General features: G+C 39.4%; 1 long non-coding RNA gene across 1 annotated transcript in view; it reads left to right on the top strand.

Moving 5' to 3' along the window:
• The window catches only part of LOC116960818, a 19663-nt gene extending 561 nt beyond the window's left edge, over positions 1-19102 (top strand). The window contains exons 2-3 of the long non-coding RNA XR_004406610.2: positions 1828-1925; positions 18990-19102. This is a non-coding gene — a long non-coding RNA (uncharacterized LOC116960818). The remainder of the gene's footprint in view (positions 1-1827; positions 1926-18989) is intronic.

Genomic DNA, 19102 nt, shown 5'->3' with positions numbered 1-19102 from the left:
CACTAAATAACACCAGACTATACTAAATAACATTACATAAATTTTAAGAAGCTTGTAGTCTTACTTTCTAGCATAATTTAGGATAATTCTGGAATGATACCAGAGTGTAGTTCTGGATTCAATTTAATCTCTCTCCATGTGGAAGTGGCTATGACTGAAACAAGAACAACTAGTTCTTCAGCAAAGAATTGTAACACATTTGTATAATGCCTGAATCGGGTGCAAAATGGAACAATTGTCTTTGTTGACCTAGAAATTCAGCAATAGGATAGAGTAGGCTCTCATATAGCATCTCTGCATAGGCTCATTAATAATTTTTCCATTTTGTTTCAGGCTTTGAAAAAGGTTAGAGGGGGATAGGTATCATGCTATTACTGAATATTTATGTAATATTCTTCTATTAGTCTTTAGAAAAATCTAAGCCTTTCATCATCAGGAGGCACAAAAGCTCATGTTATCCATTATAAAAATCCTGTAGCTTTCTATCTGTTGATCATGGCTATTCATTACAGGAAAAAAATGAGCAAATTAATTATATGGTGTGAAGACATTTTAGTTTTGTTGTTAATGAGTAAGAGAGTGTTCTAAATGGTTTGTTTTTATCACTGATTTTAATTACCTTAAAAGAAAATCCTCACACCATTCGCATAGTAAATTATGGCACTATGCAATAAAAATTACAAAAAGTACAGTATATATTCAAGCACCAAGCTTCATTTCTGGTTTCAAATATCCCCATTTCAAACTTCTGTACTTTCAAATTAGCAAAAGATCATCATGCATTCTCACTGTTATCATTGGGTCTCTTTGTATTTCAAAAGAAATAGCGTAAGTTTTCAATACCACGTTTTGCCTAGGGACTGTCTTGCAAGTTTCTTTAAGAGAAATGTCAAAATGTCATGCTCCAAAAATGAGTAGCACTGTCATTTTAATTCTGATTAAACTTATTTTTTAAGACCTGGGTAATGTTGAGAAAAATACATTTCTAACAGCAGTCATTAAAATTTTCAGTAGGCACTCCATTTTATTTCTTTCTAATTTTCACGCTGGCCATAGAAGAGAACCCAGAGTCAAATGATTCAAAAAATATATAGCAGGTTTGAAATGGGGCCCTCTTTTGTCAAGTATTGGGTTTTCCACTCTGATCACTAGTTCAGGAGCAACTCTCAGATTTCTAGTCTTGAAAATACATGTGCTGACTTCAGGTCTTTGAAAGCTACGAAGCAGTTTTCAATAATCTATAGTATGGCTTCTAAAATGTTATTGTGCTTTGACATCAAATTTCACTAATCATTTCCCCAAACTTAATACAAATACACACAAAAAAAAATGATTCTGTAGTTCTATGCCAAATTTGTCAATTTTTGTGACATCTGTTATTTGTGCTATAAGGAGTACCTTTTCCCTTATAGCAGAGCCTAGTTATCTGACTAAATATTAGATGTTAAAGAATATGGTATGTAATTTGATATTTCTCTTAGATATTTTCTTTTTTTGCACATAGAAATGAGTAAAAATAAATTGCTAACACTTTGCTGTGGGAGTCCAACCCAGTATAATTACACAGATTAATAGCAAGAAAGTATTGTAAAGCACTGTAGCAAATTAGGTTTCTGCCAATGTTTTTTGTTAGCCTATCAGAGAAAATTGCATGAAAGTACAGGTTCAGAAACAGAAAAGAAGCTCAATTGGAAAAGTACTGAAAATAAGCTCAATAGGAAAAGTACTGAAAATAAACACAGAAAGAAGATGAATAATGAAAAATAAATGCATTTTATAAAAATAATAAGAAAAATACCTGAGAAAAATCATGTCTTTTCTCTTCAGAGAGGTGAAAGACATGTAAAATCATATTCCAGGATCTCAGAAATGTGCCAAAGTCTTCTAGCAAAAAAATGAGGAATTGCGTATCTAATATTAGCAAGGTAAGAGATTATAAGAATGCTTTTAAATGACAACAAGAAGAGTTATAAATATTGGAGTGACTGAGACATGAGTGTTTTATTTTAGTTAATTTTCACCACATACGTGGTTTGGGGCTTTTAATATTCAATTGCATTTGTCTTTATGCACATGTGGGATTTTTTCTTCACCTTCTCTCATTTGGTCCATGCACAGAAATTTTACATTTATCCAGGGATATTGTGCACAGATGACACCATTTCTTTTCTAATTTTCTAGTCACTGACTTTAATGTCAATATTTATATCTAGGATTAACAAAAACATATAAAATGCTGGGATATTAGACAGAAGCACTGTCTAAAAGTACTGGAGGGTAAAATTTCCTAGTATTTTTCTTCTGTTGGTTTGGGAGGGAAACAAAGAACATGTTCACTGAAGAAATTCTGCACAACACAGCTGTGGACAGGATAGCAGAGGAACAAAATTTAGAAGCATTAATTATAGTGCTTAAGACCATGCTACTTTTCAGTTTTTGTAATGTTAGGATTCAAAGCCAAGTTAGAGTCCAAAAGCAATATGTGCAGCAGGCAAGCTTCAATAAGGGAGTTTGTTGCAGCAGCTGTACTTCTATGGCTCTGCATTACAATCCATTAAAATGAGGAAAACATAAACCTATGTGAAATAAATTCAGCATCAGGTTAAGTTTTTACATTAAGTTCTGAAAAAACTCACAAAATTAACAGCATGGGAATTAATGAGGAAGAGACTGAGGAGAGTAGAAAAGATACATTTTTGCATTCAGATAGAGGAGTATATGAATTCTACTAACTCCAGATTTGCTTTATCCATTCCTTATATTCTATAAAGGAATATTTAAATACAGTACATGACTGGAAATTTTGAAAGTATGTAATTACTTAGCTCTGTTTCTTGAAATGAAACTAACAGCTCTATATATTATATATGTCTTCATATATATTCTAATTTTCAAAATAGTATTCATTTACCTTAAGAGCAGAAAGTTCTTGAATTGATCTTTACGACCACTATTTAAACTGATTAAGAGATGGATTTTTTGAGGTGCATAAACTTCAAAACTGAAATTCCTGAGTAGCCTTAAATCCAAAATTCATCAAAATCTGAAGAATTGGAATTCTCTCTAGGCAAGAATTCTAGTATGACAATCTGTGATGTCTGTTCTGGGCTCACTTACTAGCTCATTCCTAGGAAAGTGGACAAGTTTAGAATCTATACCTCAATTTATCCTCTTTTGAAAGTCAGATAGTATACTTACTAGATTAAAATTTATAGGTAGTACCTCTCAAAATATCTGACAAAAAAAAATGTGATACAATAAGTAAATAATTTGCAGACTTGAGCTGGCTAATTTTTTAAAAAAGAACAGTACTAGGTTTTCTTATTGTGGAACAGTCAGCCTCAAATGTTTTTCTGTGAATTTATTTGTACTTACAGTCCCTTCAAGTATATTGTTTTCAAGTACAGCCATCACCAGATCTACATGCACCATTATTGTCACAGATATTTTCATTACCAGGCCAGTCATTATTTCTTTAACCCCCCATGTCTAACCCACACTATGATAAGAATAACAGGTTTTCCTCTGCCTTGTTTCTCCTGTAGGAGAAAAATGCACAGAAATCACATTAAACATTAAAGTGATATCACTAATAATGATTGCAAAATCTCTTCCACGTTCTCTCCCAGGTCATTGCACCTGCAAAATGTCATGTAGTTCAGGCTTACTCTGAATCCAGTACACTCAGAAGGTAGTAAGGCAGTAAGATAGTGTGCAATTGCTGCCAAATATCTCCTGCCTTGAAAGCCACCATGCCTGCAAAGACAGGCAGCAGAGTCTTCAAACCGAAGGCTGCAGTATACTTTGGGGCACACACAACAGCTTCTGAAAAGTCTTGATAACTCAGCTTTTAAGTTTGGAGGACAGCCAACCCCTCTGTAGCTCCATTCACAACACACTTCCTTTGGCTGAAGCATGCATTCACTGACCAAATTTTTAAAACTGACTGCCAGCGGAGATGCAGCGCCACCCCTATTCCTGTTCTGTTTAGACAAAAGCAGAGTTCCATTCTCATCAGTCCTATAATTTGCTTATTTAGCAGCAGATGGAGGAAAAAAAAAGCTTTAGTTATCTATTACAAGTAGAATACCTGCTTCAGGTATTTTTTTGGTAGCAGATACCAAAGGAATCAGTTTGCATACCATACTAATCTTAAATTACAATGCTTAGTCTTATTTGGGCACTGCCCATAATACACAGTCAGATTTTGTAATGTTAAAGGTTACAAGTGCATTAGATAGATGGGTTAGAGACAGTATTTTCCATGAAGCAGGATCCATAAACAGTAGTAGCAGTATTTTAACAGGTGGCACCTGTCACTGTTGGGACTCCTGACAGTACAAGTACATGACATACTGTAGGCCCTGTTAGAAGCATGTAGGAACCTCATAACAATCATTTGCTTTGAGGAGATGAATAAATTCCTGTGCCAAGAATATCAGTTATATCTGATGTAATTGACTGTTAAAAAAAAGGCCATGTGGTTGGAGCAGGGGATGGGGAGACAGAGATTTTTGGCAGAAGACAAAATACCCTGGTGCCATATGGTACAGAACTCCCTGGTGTCCCTAACCTCAAATTACAGGAAACTGGCTGCCTGCTTTGCAACAGGAAAGATTAGAATTTTGGAGCTGCTGTACAACTGTAATACCCATTGCCTTAGTGTGGATCTTGGTATGTGGGTTTCCCAATGGGAATAACAAAAAAAGATTTTGAAAACAAGGCAGTTCAAATACAACCTTCTGGAGTGGCATTTTCCACTGCAAAGGTTTAAAAGCCAGTGTTTACTTTGCATAAAACTGATTTTTTTGGTCTGGTTCCCTATGGATATGGAACTTAACTGATCATATCACCTATATATTTCTGTCAGTCTCTATATCCCTTCCCCTCCTACAAGTTCCAAGAAAATAACTCAGCAGAGAGGGAATAAACATCCTAAAGTGCTCAACTCTATTATTAGACCAGAGAATCCACATGGATGATAATGATGACGATGATGATGATGAATGGGTTCACTGCTGGGAAAACCTTTGATTAATGTGTGCTCTTGAGACACCAGAGAATCTAACTATGAGATACAAATCCACAGGAAAACAAACTTCATTAGCTCCACTGTTTACTGAACTACATGTTCTTTTTTAATCTACCATGTATAATTCTGAAACCAAACTGAAATCCAGTCCTACTTATATTACAGTAAGGTGATTATAGCAAATAAGTGTTTTCATGTGGACAAAACACCTGGTACTTACAGGCTCTTTAGACTAATGGAGAAAGGCATAACATGAACTAATATTCGGAAGATGAAGTCAGACGAATTAGAGGAAAAGGCACAGATTTTTAGCTGAGAGAGCAAGTAACTTTAGGAGCAGACAACTAGGGCGAGCGGAGATTCTCTGATTTTTTATGTTTACAAATCAGGCAGTGTTTCTTTTTGAAGGATAAACTTTAACCTTACACAGATTATTAAATTCTATTCATAATAGCAGGGTGAGATCTTCTAGTCATGACGTTAGACCAGATGAGAGCATGTTTCTTTCTGGTTTAAACTTTATGAGGAAGCAAGAGGTGGGCAGTGAGGCCTGTAGAGGAGGCCCACTGTGATCAGTGGAAATAACAGAAGGGAAATAATGTGCCTGAACTCTCTGAAGAACTCACTGCCTCAGAATATCCTTTGAGTAAGGCAAGGCCCATCTTCTGGATGTCTGTAGAACATTTGGCACTTGACAGATACAGTTTAACAAATTTTGCTTTCATGCTCAAATATGTTTAAATATTTTCAGCCATCCTCATTTGAAACAATCAACAAATATTGTGGTTAGACATAAGTCTTTAAAGAGCAAGGTGGCCACCCTACTTTTTTCCTCACAATTTTTAAGCCTTATTTCCTGGAAGCTTCCAGGAAGATACTTAATTACATTAATATGACCTCTTGCCTAGGGAGCATCAAGTTCTGAGTGGAACTTACTATGGAAAAGACAGACATAATATTCAGGTTAATTGGAGAAACCAGGAAGCCAGCTATTGCAGGACTGATACAGCCAATATAGTTACGAAATCTTGTCCTATTAGTCAGATTTTGTTCATATAGAAATATCATGAGAAGGAGCACTTCAAAACACAAGTCTATATATTTCTTGTGCAACCAAAAATTTAGTTGCCTTCAGTGGGAGTCAGTCAGGCTGTTTCTTAAAACCAGCACAGCCCTTTAATGTAGGATTCTCCAATACTCTCAGTGTAGTTGACTTTTCTGTACTTCACCCGTGATCCTGAATGCCATCCTGTAGCAACAGCCTCCTGATTTATCCTCCCATGGCCCACACTGCTGTGTGCCTAGACATACATTAAGCTCACTGCAGAGAAGAGGTATGAGGCTAGGACTGGGAAATCAGGCTCAGAATGCTCTCATTCTTCAGCGAGCGAGCTAAGGACACCTGTAATCATAGAGAGGAGAACTTCTGCAGTTTCTATATAGCCATAGGCATCAAGCAAGCTCAGCATTAAGGTCATAACACTATGACTCATGCTACCCACCATAACTTGCCAAACAGTGAGACTTGGCTGCGGGTGGCAGACATCAGAAGTTCAAGGTTAATCTGCCAAGTGGAAGAGAAGAAACAGGTCATAGTTTTCCAGGTCAATTAAGCTGTTGCTATCATGTTCAGAGGAGAGTTATCTTGGCACTCAGCAAATCCAACAACAGAAAAATGTCAGAAGCTACCTGGGAATATCTGAGACCAGAGGGAGAACCTGTTGCATGAAAGCTCTCCACTCAGGGCTGATACCACTTTCTGGGGGATTACCTGTTCAGTAGAATTATTTGCCCTCAGCCCTGCGACTGACCACAGGGGAAAAAAAGTTATTGCAGCACAGGGTTGTTTTATATCCAAATTAAAATATCTGTTGTCAGGCTTTCCTGGAAAGGCTGGACTACACCATCAGAAATTATAGGCTGCTCAGAGTACTCAAGTAAAATGTCTAATAGGGACATATTCACTGCAGTTGGCAGATAGCTATGCTTCAGTTGTCTGTGCATGGAGTGGACCCTCAAACAGCGCAAGGGCACCTCTAAAAAGAGCAGAACTGCCTAAAGAGGCTAAATGCATCAGGAATGACTGTGTGGTGTTTGAAGTGAGGACGAGCTCTCAGGACAGCATCCTAAACCAGCATCAGTCCTTGTCCTTCATTGCTTAACGTTTGAGAGCATTATCTCAGAATCATGTATGGTTGTCATACCACATGCTAAACCCACTGCTGAGGATGACTGGGAAATGTGAAAAGTGGCTTGCTAGGGTTTTGCTTCCACTCCTTAATGTTGTCTCAGAGTTCAGAGATTGTTTGTGGGGAGGAACTCCGTCATCTCTTCCCAAGACAGATGAAAGTTGGTGGAATGACTCACCTGAAAGACCCCAAGGCCCATCATAAAAGCCTCCAAGCTCGTGAAACATCTTCTGTGTAAAAGATGCTGGCTGCCTGAATATCTTCTGGTGGGTGGCAAGCTCAGGCTGCTGAAAGGCCCAATTGCCTTAAAAGCCTCTGCTGGATGGCAGGCTTCTGGAGGTAGAGCAACAGTACCCCTTTTGTTCCTTAACAATACCTTTGTGTTCATAAACTTCTTGTCCTTCAATCTGACAGTCACCCTGTCAACTTGCTGAGGTTATGGGGAAGGCCATAGTCTTGGATATGTCAAGGTCCAAGAGAACGTGTCTCCCACTGCTGTTAATCAGGCCCTAGGTTCTTATGTTGAAGTTACATAAACTTCTTTTTTTTCCACACATATCCAAGACTGAAACCATGCTTGATCTTTCATGGCAACTGTCTAATCATACAATCATACATCCAGTAATTTGAGATACTCTGGCTGTTTAGCATGTCCAGGTGGTACATAGCCTCCCTCCTGCTGTTGTTGGCAGGCACTGCAACAGAAAATGTGAGCGTTGCATGGCTGAGATTTTGTATGTGGCAGCGAAGCAGAGTTGCAATTCGCAGGCTCAGACCAGGGTTGTGTAACACTCTTCTCAGAGGACTTGGGGTAGCTGCAGGCCCCTGAGCTTCTGCCACACATCACGATGCCTTGGCCACCATTCTCAGCTGCTGGGCATGCTTACATGTTGCAGTCCCAGTCTGACTGACTGGGCCTCAACCCAGGAGCACTCCTGGGTATGAACAGAGTCACTAGCTGATGGATTTGGCCTCATGGTGCCTGTCAAGGCTTTTTTTAAAGGACTCTGAAGATCCACCTGCTGTGTCAAACAACCTTCATAGTAAGCCCCTTCTGCACTTTGCAGTGATGTATGACTGGTACTCTGTCAAAAGTCAACTTGATAGGAACTGTGGTTATTACCTGTTACAGCCTGAGCTCTTTCCTACAAGACACTACACGTACAACATTACAACAGAAGGTAATTCTTTAATTGTTCACAGCAGCACACAGCAAATAGCTTGTGCAAGACACTTAAGAGATTTCTATTCCCAGGGTCACATTTTCTGAAAGCTACTGCACAGCACAGTTTTAAATTGTCTTAAAAAAAAGAAAAGAGAGAGAGATATCCCTGTCTGTCAGAGAATTTATTCTCATTTAAGCAATCTCACTGCTGGAAAACTTTTTTAAGCATTTCTTTCATCAGGATTATTTTGTGGCCTGGCAGAGTCCCTTTAAATGCTGGCAGTAATTCTTCTTTGCCCTTGCTGTCTGTCACCTCCAAAATACTCATCAACAACAACAGCTACCTATCAGCTGTTACACAACCATCTGTGCAGCCTTTGATGATGTTTTTTTTCTTCCAGATTGCTATCACCTTTCTGGAAACCGAGAATGGGACAAAATGTTGCAGCAATATTACACAGTAGGGCAAAATATTAGTGGCTACAGTATGAAAAAAACAGTTTAGAGTAGTGGCTGCTGACACCTCAGGCAGTCCACAGTCCCCAAGTCTGCAAAATTAAGATGATAACAATTATTGTGGTATACAACAGGCAAATACCTAAGGTCACTGAGTGTGAAATGAATGTGACATCTGATTTCTGTGATGCCTCATTCAGTTTTGGAGGGGGTGAAGCTCAGAATCTGAGCTTATTTTTTTTCCATTTTGGTGACTTAAGTATCACCTCAAACTTAGCCTGAAGCCTGGAAATCTGTAATAAAAGTCAACATTGGAATGTAATATTATGGATCACATCGATCTGTAATTTCCCTCTCTTTTTCTACTTGAAACCAGAAAGAAAACGTTATTTGTACCTGTATTATTGGTTACAACTTGTTTCAAAGAGCCTGATTACTTCTGTCTTTCTGTTAGAAGTTTATCTCATCATTAAAAAGGATGAAGAGACATAACAGACTCAGGATGAAAATTCAAGAGCAGCCACACAGGTTGCTGATGATTTAAATCAGAAAAATAGGGGAATTTCGTAGGAAATAGATGCAGTGTTTCACTGAGAAAAAGAAGCAACCCTGACGTAGGTTTGCAATGTGAGCTAAAAATAACAACATTTTTGTGGTCAAATGCATGTTTAGTTAATTAGATCATTTGATTCACAGAATATTAGTTTGAATAAATACAGGGCTCCAGGGTGCTTTAGAGTTCATTCTCTTTTGTCCTCAGGGAAGTACCCGCATGGTGTAATCCCAGAGATGGCAGCAGCTTTGCCTGGGTCCCTGGGGCACAGAGCATATCCCTGAGAACACATGAGTGCATGAAGTCCCTTACTGGCTGCCATCCCAAGAATCTGCTAATTCAATTTCTCAGCATCTTCCAACTTGTTCTCTCTGATCTAAGTCCTGAGAGTTCAGGCAGTTATTGTGTTCTCTGCTAGAGGTGATTATTATATTAATTAGTTATGCTCCAAAGCTTTATATGGAATAGACTGAAGCATTTAACAGCCAAAAATTGCAATGCCACATCCTAGAATTATGTCAAAGTGACCTCACAAATTAAATCTTTTGCTGGAGTTGCTCACCACAGAAAAAGTGATTCTCTCTCTGGCCACAGGGAGCCACACAGCCACCGTTATGAGCCCAGCAAAGAAATCAAGGGAGAGGGCAAAATACATAGAGTGTTGCTCTCTCCTTGAGGTGACCCTACCAGTTGCACCTGGGCTCCCTTTAGCTGTTTTCTCACTAGCTCCTGGTGAGAGTCTTGCATTGTTTTTAGCCAGGCACATAGAATGCTTATGTAGCAAATTACTTGTACCTACTTGCACACAGAATAATTGGTGCTGACTGTCATGATAATTTCTATATTCCTTTTTGACTGCCATTTTAAGGTCACTTTGCAAGATGGAGGATGACCATTAATCTGTGAAGCCTTAAATAACAGTAGCAGTTGCTTGACCCCAGAGAATAATCCAGGTTTTAATCACCCCAAGTATATGACTCTTAAACATTTAGTTCTCTCAGTACACTACACCAGTAGCATCATAGACCAGAAAGCCTAATTATACATCTAAGATAGTTCTGGTATTAACGTACAGGTCTGGTAGCACTCAGCTTGATAGTGCTTTCTAGGCAAGACCATCACATTACACTCATTCAGCACCATTAGCTTCTTTCTCAAGACCTCTAACTGGCTCTTAGAGACAGGACTTGTGCTGCAGTTTCCCATTTTCTCCTTCAATATCTTTCCACCAGATCTCAGTTTGGTAAACTGGATGATCCTTGAAGATCTCACGTACATCTTCAAGTGAGGGAAGAAAAAACTTAAATGAACCAGCAACTTGATAGAGAGGCACGCAGGAACAAACTGTTTAAGGTCCACTGAGGGATCAGTTTCCCTTGTTTTCTCTTCAGCATATGCTCATCTTTTCTGTTCTCTAGACATAATAGGTACACTACAAAGGTAGAAACAAACCTCTATGGGGATTTTAATTCTAGCTAGGCATCTAAATAGATGGTCTTTCATTTATTGAGATACTTAACACTCATCATCATGCAATCTCATTTATCAGAGTGCCTAGACACATGTCTGGATTTTTCCTAAGAGTTTAAATATTGAGATAGTTTGGACTAGAAGGTCTGCTGCACTGATTCTCACTGTGCTGGATTAGAGAAGGAGTGGTGATAGCGCCATGGACCTGCCTAGTGTCACATTGCAAGTTAATTATTGATCCAGAAATTGAGTCTGCTAATGCTGAATTTGTCTGTTGTCCCGTCTACTGTTCTTTGCTGCTCTTGAATTGAGCTATAGCTGCTTGAAGGTGCAGATTTGGTCTGTAAAACTTAAGTCTCAGTCCAAACATAGCCTCAACTCCAAATATCCCCAGCTTTGGCTGAAAGCTGATACTTCCTAAATAAAAAACTCCCTCTGTTTCTCCATGTATATATGTAGTGGAGATAAAGTGTATAGAGCAAGGACTATTCCTCAGAGGACTTTAAAAGCATTCTTTTACCAGATGATATTTGGCATTTTCTTTGCCACTCTGCAAGGCTCCTAGAGGGCTGAACTATTAATTTCTGCTGTGAAAGCAAAGCCACCATTTCACTTCCCTCAAGCTAAACAGTGTATGATGGGCAACAATTCAGAATTAATTTGACAGTAATGGAGATGACAACTATTACTGTGAGGTATTTCTGCTATGAACATTGTCATCCCATCCTCATTTCACCACCCCATGCACAGGTTTTGGTGTTACAAGGAATCTCTGAACAGCAGTCAACCCCATATACAACGCATACGCCTATACACTGCTGTCTAGGCAGAGCAGTGACTTTGGATTTGACAGCCTCTGTGGATACAGGAGCCCTAAGGCCTCACAAAGCTTCAGGTCTAGCTTGGAGATAGAAAACAATCAGCATGGGGCTACAAAATGCATAACACACACAGGTCCACGGGAAGTGGCATTTCCTTCTAAACAGGAGACAGGCATAGAATCGTAGACTAATTTTGGTTGGAAGGGATTTTTGGAGATCATGTGGTCCAACACCTTGCTCAGATCACAGGACATCTAAGGCTGTTTCCACCAAGAAACGAAAACTTTTCCTTTCTGGTTCTTTTTCCACTAACAATGCCTAAAACAAACTGGCCATGAAAGGATGCATTCTGTGTACATAGCTAGGAAAACCAGTACAGGCTAAATTTAAAATATGCACAATTCCTTTCTTTCTAACACTGGTACCAATACAGAATGAACAGCATTGAGGCCAATATAATAACAAAAACAGACACTACTGGCTACAGTCCCTGTAGTATCAAAGTGAATCCTCTCCCTATCAACAATGATTTGCTGTATTAATACACACACAGTAATTTCGGTCTTGCAGTCCTGAGAATGATGGCAAAGTCCTGAAATGATGAATGGCCTAGGGTAAAGAAAACCAATCTGCAGTCTTTTTATACCCCACTCAAAACAGTCTCACTTCTCTTTGTCTTCTCTTCCCCTTTCTAAAAATAAATGTGATTCCAACCTACCTTGTGTGAGCTTGCCTCCTGCCATGACAGATACCCTGACCCAGCAGAGAGGTGTATTCCACCCACTCTCCTACAAATACCCACACAAACCATAGCATGGAGCTGCCCTAGGCCCACTGCCAGATTCTCAGACATGGTCTCTCCTTGATCCCGACCTGCTGTACATAATGACTGTGACTTTCCTGTGGAGAGCCAAGCTAAAGACTGATGCTGGAGCCGGCCACTGGAGAAACCCAAACATGGCAAAAATGCCACGATGTGAGAGGACAGGCTTTACAAGCAAGGGAGAGGCAGGTAGGAAGGTTGGGGAGAATAGGACTCAGCCTGATCTGCTCCTAACTTGTTGCCCTGATAGCTTCATGTTAGCTCAGAAAACATGAATATTTTTACAAACAACATGGACAGGTTCATATCCAGCTGATGAAAGCCATTTCCTTAATATTTAATATCTTAACAGTTGAATTTGTAAAATCAAAACTTAATGCTGTACTAAACTATTTACATGAAGTCTCAGCTCTCATGAAGTCAATAGGTGCCTCATCTCCAACTTCACTCTGAATAGCTAGTGTAGGCTTATTTTAGCAACTAGCCCTATATCACAGTGACTATAACATCACTATAAAGATCAGTTTAAGTATGATACTTGAAAAGCATCAGGAAACAAGATGATTTCAGGTGGCTTCTATAAAGGTAACTTCTACAAGGATAACAGAATCGCCTACTTGGTCTAACAAGCAACATATTTGCTACTTCCACATAGCAATTATTTCAGTAGACAACAACCAGAATACAGCCATTTAGCTCCAGTTTTGAGTAAGTCCTTCCTTTGTTTTAAACAAGGACAACAGGAACGTCAGTTATCCACATGCTGCTGTTAAAGGTGGTGAGGCTTGTGTTTACTGAAACCCTCCCTGTTGGTTTTCCTGTGCAGCCACAGGCAAGTCAGGCACAGTGGCTGTATGTCACTCCTGTTTCTCTGGAATGAAATGAGCTCTGCCAGCAACTTCACAGGAGACAGGTAGTGATCAAGATTTTGATCTTTTGATAGGTTGCTGCATAGAAGAGCAAGACGCTTTCATTATTAAGATTCTCATACATTTATCATGTAGTAATTTATTGCACAAGCCAAGAATTTTTCCTTGAAGAAATGTAGAAGATAAATCCTCTCAAGCTGTTCTATGAGCAAGAGAGTCAACGAATGTGTGGATTCTGACAGAATTGAGTTCTTTGTCTCCTAAACTCTGCTTTCCACCCCCATGTAGTATCTTTGCTGTATGTTTCCCTGAAATGCCCACTGGGCATAGACAGCACACGCTGCAGTTACTGTGCAGCCATCCACAGACTCACCAGCTGACCAGGTTATATATAAAATGCCTGTATTCTGCCTACTTTTTTCTCATGGGGGGTCATTAAGGTGGGGAGTCTGCCCTCCATGTAGCTATCAATTTTTCAGTAAATAACTCTCTTAGGATCACATTTGAGACTTCTACATGATTTAAATGCAGCTGAGTATGGCCAAGAGGCCTGAAAGCTGCAGGGCAGGGTAACAACAGATGGATCAACCACAAAAATCATCTCTCCTTAGGAGACAAGAGATGTTTCTCCCATCCCTAATGTGTGGGATGGAAATGTAACATCAAGACTCCCAGACAACGTTCTGTTTTATGGCAATAAATTGCAATACAATACACTAAAGGCATTTTCATATTTTAAAGATAATTTCCCTACATATTATGACAGGGTTGAATCATTTTTCATGTCCTAGATAATTATTTAATAATCTCATATCTTAATATAATAATTCTAGATTTAAAAACCTTTTAGTTGTGGCACAATCCAACATTCCTGTAGCGTATTTTATTGCAAACTGCTAATACGAGGGAGTAGATGGAGAATATAATTTTGCTCATAAATTTCATAATGAAAAATGTAACATATGGATAAACTGTATGTCTATAATGCCTTGAATATATAAAGCATTGAGCCTAACTTTAGAGCCATCCTTTGTTACAACTGCATCCAGCTTTTTGGTCTTAAGATCAGTATTCCATTAAGCCACAAGCTGACAAAAAAAGTCTAGGTAAAAGTACAAGCAGCAGCCTGTTCTTTGGCCTAGCTAACTGCAGAAACTCCAAATAGTTATTTTAATACGTGTTACTCTTTAGGAGAATTACAGTGTAGTGCATTTGTGCTTACAGTGTTAGCACTGACAGGAAGGTCGTGGGTAAGTTCAGATTTTTCTCTGAGTATGCTTTTACCAAAGCTAACAGGGAGACCCAGGCAGAGTACGCCAAAAGGGAGCAGTGTTATTGTGAAAGTGCCATAGCAGTAATGATGTTAGTTATCTCAATTAATGTCAGTCAATGTACAAACATTGTTTATGGGGGTTAAGTGATAGGTTAGTGGGTCCAGCTGGATGTGACCAATGACTCACCTCAGAAACAAAGAAGCCAGGGTACAATTTAAATGGATGTTAGACTTCTGTCATGAACTTCTGGGGGTACAAACCACTATAATTTCTTATTTCTTTTACATTAATGTGTCTATTAGAAATTGCCTTTCAATTACGTCCTTACATGTTCATCTCTGACACACCCTGCAGCAGACTTCCTGGAAGCTTCATACTTGCTTAGCTGCTATACACTGTGTCAAAGAATCTAAAAATGGATTCTTAACTTCCTATAGGTCATTGCAACTATAATGGATATGACTAAAGCAAGACTGTAGGAAGAAACAGTACCTTTTATTATTCATTCTAGTAAAATACATTTATATTCTCAATAAGCCTTTCCTAATGTCTTTAATGGAAAAACATACTATATAGTTATTTTATGACTCCTGCTTAATGAGCATTGGCTCTGAATTCTTCTGCTTAAGATGTGCTGGCCTGCACTGCTCTAAATTGACAGCCTTAATTCAGCAGCTTGAGTAACAGCATCACCATTTGCTCTGTGCTTCTGTGGTACACAGTACTGAATTCTACACAGTCCCTGTGAAATCAATCAATCCTGTCGCCTGTTGACTCACACAGACAGCTTAGTCAGCTCCATGAAAGGTTTCATTTTTTAAATGAAAAATTCAGATGAAGATTGCTGCTTCAGCTGTCTGTGATTCAACTACTTGTAAAAGATAGCCATGTCCTCTAATATTCACTGATTGAATAGTACTGGTGTACTGAAGTGATAATCAAAGTAAGGTAACTTGTAATTTTGAATGAAAATAAGGTATCAGTGTCTAGAAGATATGAGGACACAATTTGTGGTTGTATGGGACAAGCAACAAGGAAGGAGGAAGCCTAGAAGACATATCACAAGGTGCAGGACCCCATTTTAAACCTCACTTGAAATGGCACTGTTAGTCCTGTTTCTGAGGTGAAAGTCATATTGATCACATCCAACAGGGAACACTGACCTCTTACCTAGCCTCTGTAGTTTTGCTTTAGACAGAATCACAGAATCTGGTGTTTGTTTGATCCCTCCACAAGCTAATTCAGCATATTGTCCTGGCAAAAAATAGCTAGTTTTGGTTTGGATGGGCATAAGGGTTTTGTCAATGTTATTCAGTGCAGCACACCAAAGCACAGGGAGGCAACTTGGTAGACCAGAGGGACATGGCTTCCAAGTCTCTTCCAATGCCAGTCCAGTGGACTGACCACAAGGCTTGATGTGTGGTTTAAAATACTTAAAAGCCCTCCAACATTTCAGTGTCAAAATCAATAGTAATCTGATGAATTGGGCCCTTCATTTTCTTCTCCCTCCCCCTCTTCCACATTTTTAATCTCTTTCTCTCTGCTGGTATACTAAATATGTTTTGAGGTTTCAGACAAATTGGGAACATTTGTAATTTTAATTAGTAGACATCAGAGGACCTGACCCCTTTTGTAACAACCGGAAGAGCTGAATAATTGACATCTGAGTAGTCAAGGTCAAAATATATGTTGCTTAATGTACGTCTTACAATTATCTAATACTGACTTTAGAACACCACAGATGTTAAACTACTAAATCTTCAGAGCCCAAAAATCTGGGTTTTTTTAATGAACAAATTAAACAATGTATGTTTTGTAAAATTGAAAATCATTAATGGCATAGTGGCATAACATTGCGTGTAGCAGCAGTGCATCTGTTCATGTTTAGGTCTGTTTACATTAGCAATAATACTTAGGATAAAGCTGCTTCTGTCTTTAATACAGGATCTGCAATGTCATGTGAGGTTCAGTATCTGCAACACAAGCACAATTACATAACGATGCTTCACCTACAATGTCTATTAGCGTGCATTAGTCAACAGAGAGGCATACACTTACAGGGATCAGTGTTCCTGTTAACATGCTGGATCATACATACATACGAACAGACACCCCCATGAAAATGGGTCCAAGGAGCAGATGATCTGGTTTTCTTAAGACATTGTTCTTGTGCTCCCTAACAGTAAGAGCAAGATCATTTCTGTCTGGTTATGCTAATCTGTTTTCAAAGCTTGGTACAATTTGTCAGAGCAGGCTGTTTTACCATTATAACAGCTCTAAACTCAGGGTGTTACTTCTGCAGTAATAGATGTGGGAGAGAAAAGGGGAGAAATTAGTCTACATGCAGAGCTGTGCAGCAGCAGCAGTTCAGGGTACTGCTTACGACATGACAAGCATATCTGGAGACTTAGGAGGAACTTTGGAAGCTACATCTCAGAGCAAAATAAGTGGGCTTGCATATGCTTGAGCCCGTTTAGCTAAACCACTGTAAGACTGTACATAAATTATTTCTACAAAGCTGCTTCCTATCTCTTACATTCATATTAACTGCTTCAGTCAAGTAACTATTTTTCTTCAGCTTTTTGGAAAGAACCAGCTAGAAGTAAAGTGCTTCTATCAGAGAAGAGTAAAAGGCAGGGACACATTGTAATACAAGTAGTATGGGACCCAGAGCAAGGAACAGTCCAAAAGAGGGCAGGACAGGGCATTTAATTGCTCCTGAAGGGCAACCAACCCCATAAAGGTGGATACTGAGTGCTTGTCCTACAACCTCATCTTCAGTGGTGAGCTCACCAGACCCTTGTCCTAAAGTCTGTTTTTTATTTCCTTGAACTTTTCTTCCCCTCTAGCTCTGTGTGAGGTAACCTCTCCAACCAGTGCAGTGAGATCTGACAAACGTTATTAGTCAGCCCTCTGCTGCCACAGTTCTTGGCGTGGTGCGTTAATACAAACTGAAATCGGGGCCCATTCAAATCACTCTGCCACACTCAATGTAACACACGAGGGCACACCCCCCACCTACAAGTTCAACATAGTGGTCACCGCTAGCAGAGAAGCTGCAAGGTGCAGTAGTAAGCTCTTCATCTGCCATGGATAAATCAGAAAAGGACCATGAATTAAGACCTTGGTGCTCCCATCCACCTGCTGGGGAGCCTGGGGCAGCCAGTACTGCAGATAGGAAAGGCACTGCTGTAGCTTCAGAGCCTGCTTTGCACTGACTGCACACAGCACTGGGAGCTGATGGCAGATTGTGTTTTAAACATTACCCAGTGGTGTCGACTTGTCTTGGTTTGAGAGGCTGTGTTTGAGCAGTATGCTTCCACAGGGCATCTCACCCAAGTTAGGCAATCAGGTGCCCCAACTTCAGCCTCAGGCATGCACTCTAAATTTCATTCCCTCCCTGACAGATCTTTTGTTGAGAAAAAGCCATTACACAATACAGAACGGGAATTAAACCTCAACACATTTGCTAGCCCTAACATTTGTTCTATAAATAACAAGTGCTAGTCCCAGATTCCTAATGACTTAAAATAAAACCATAAAGATGAATGTTTTATAAAGCCAGAAGACTTTCCAGTACAGTGCAAAAATGTAACTCATCCCTGACATCATGTTTACTCATCACTTTAAGCAGCTGTAAATGCTGCTCTTTTTAATTTTGCCACACATGCACTTACTGCCTTTTCTTTCCACTTTTATGCAAATGTTAAAGCAAACTGCAATCTCTAAATATCCTTCTTAGTCTTTCTTGTAGTTATGTGACATGGCTGAACAGAAATACCTTCCCACCTCTTTACTTTCTGTGTATTATGGTGCAGTTCTGAGATAAGTAAGTGAGCTTTCTCCTCACATGAGGCTTAAGTATGAGCAATTACTCAGCTAAAAATCCAGAGAATGTCATCAGCAGAGTTCTTCCCCCGCTCTTGAACAGCATATGGGCAGGGAGAAAGTAAGACTAATAAGAGAATGGCTTCTTGTTGGCTATTTAGCTGAAACATTTATTGCAAAAACTCTGTCACTGCTTGAGCACAAGCTCAAGGCCCCACAGCTATTGCTCTGAGCAATTCCCGTCTGGACTGGCACAGCAAGCAGGACAGATGCTAAGCCAACGCTGCAGGAGCCCGGGCCTTCCTAGGAATTCTGGTTGATAGTCAGTTTAGCAAATATCTGATACCTACACCACAGCTCAGGTGAATGTAACAAAATTAGCAACCTGCTACATCACTAGAGATAACTAATGACAGCAACCAGTTTGAAAGATCTTTGAAAAGAACAAACATGTCCAGTCCAAAAATCTCAGCACAGACGTAATAATCCTCTTATACATCTTCTTTCAGAGAGGACGAAGGACTCTGACATTTCAGTACTGAAAACTTCTGCAGATGTGCAAGTTGGAGGAAAAATACTCAGTTACCTTAAATACTGAGGTAGCAGAGCCCCTGCAGAACCA

This window comes from Tyto alba, unplaced genomic scaffold (genome assembly GCF_018691265.1).
Source record: "Tyto alba isolate M040663 unplaced genomic scaffold, T.alba_DEE_v4.0 Super-Scaffold_16, whole genome shotgun sequence".
Classification (NCBI taxonomy): domain Eukaryota; kingdom Metazoa; phylum Chordata; class Aves; order Strigiformes; family Tytonidae; genus Tyto; species Tyto alba.
The sequence above is the reverse complement of the archived record's forward strand: the minus strand, read 5'-3'. Positions and strand labels throughout refer to the sequence as shown.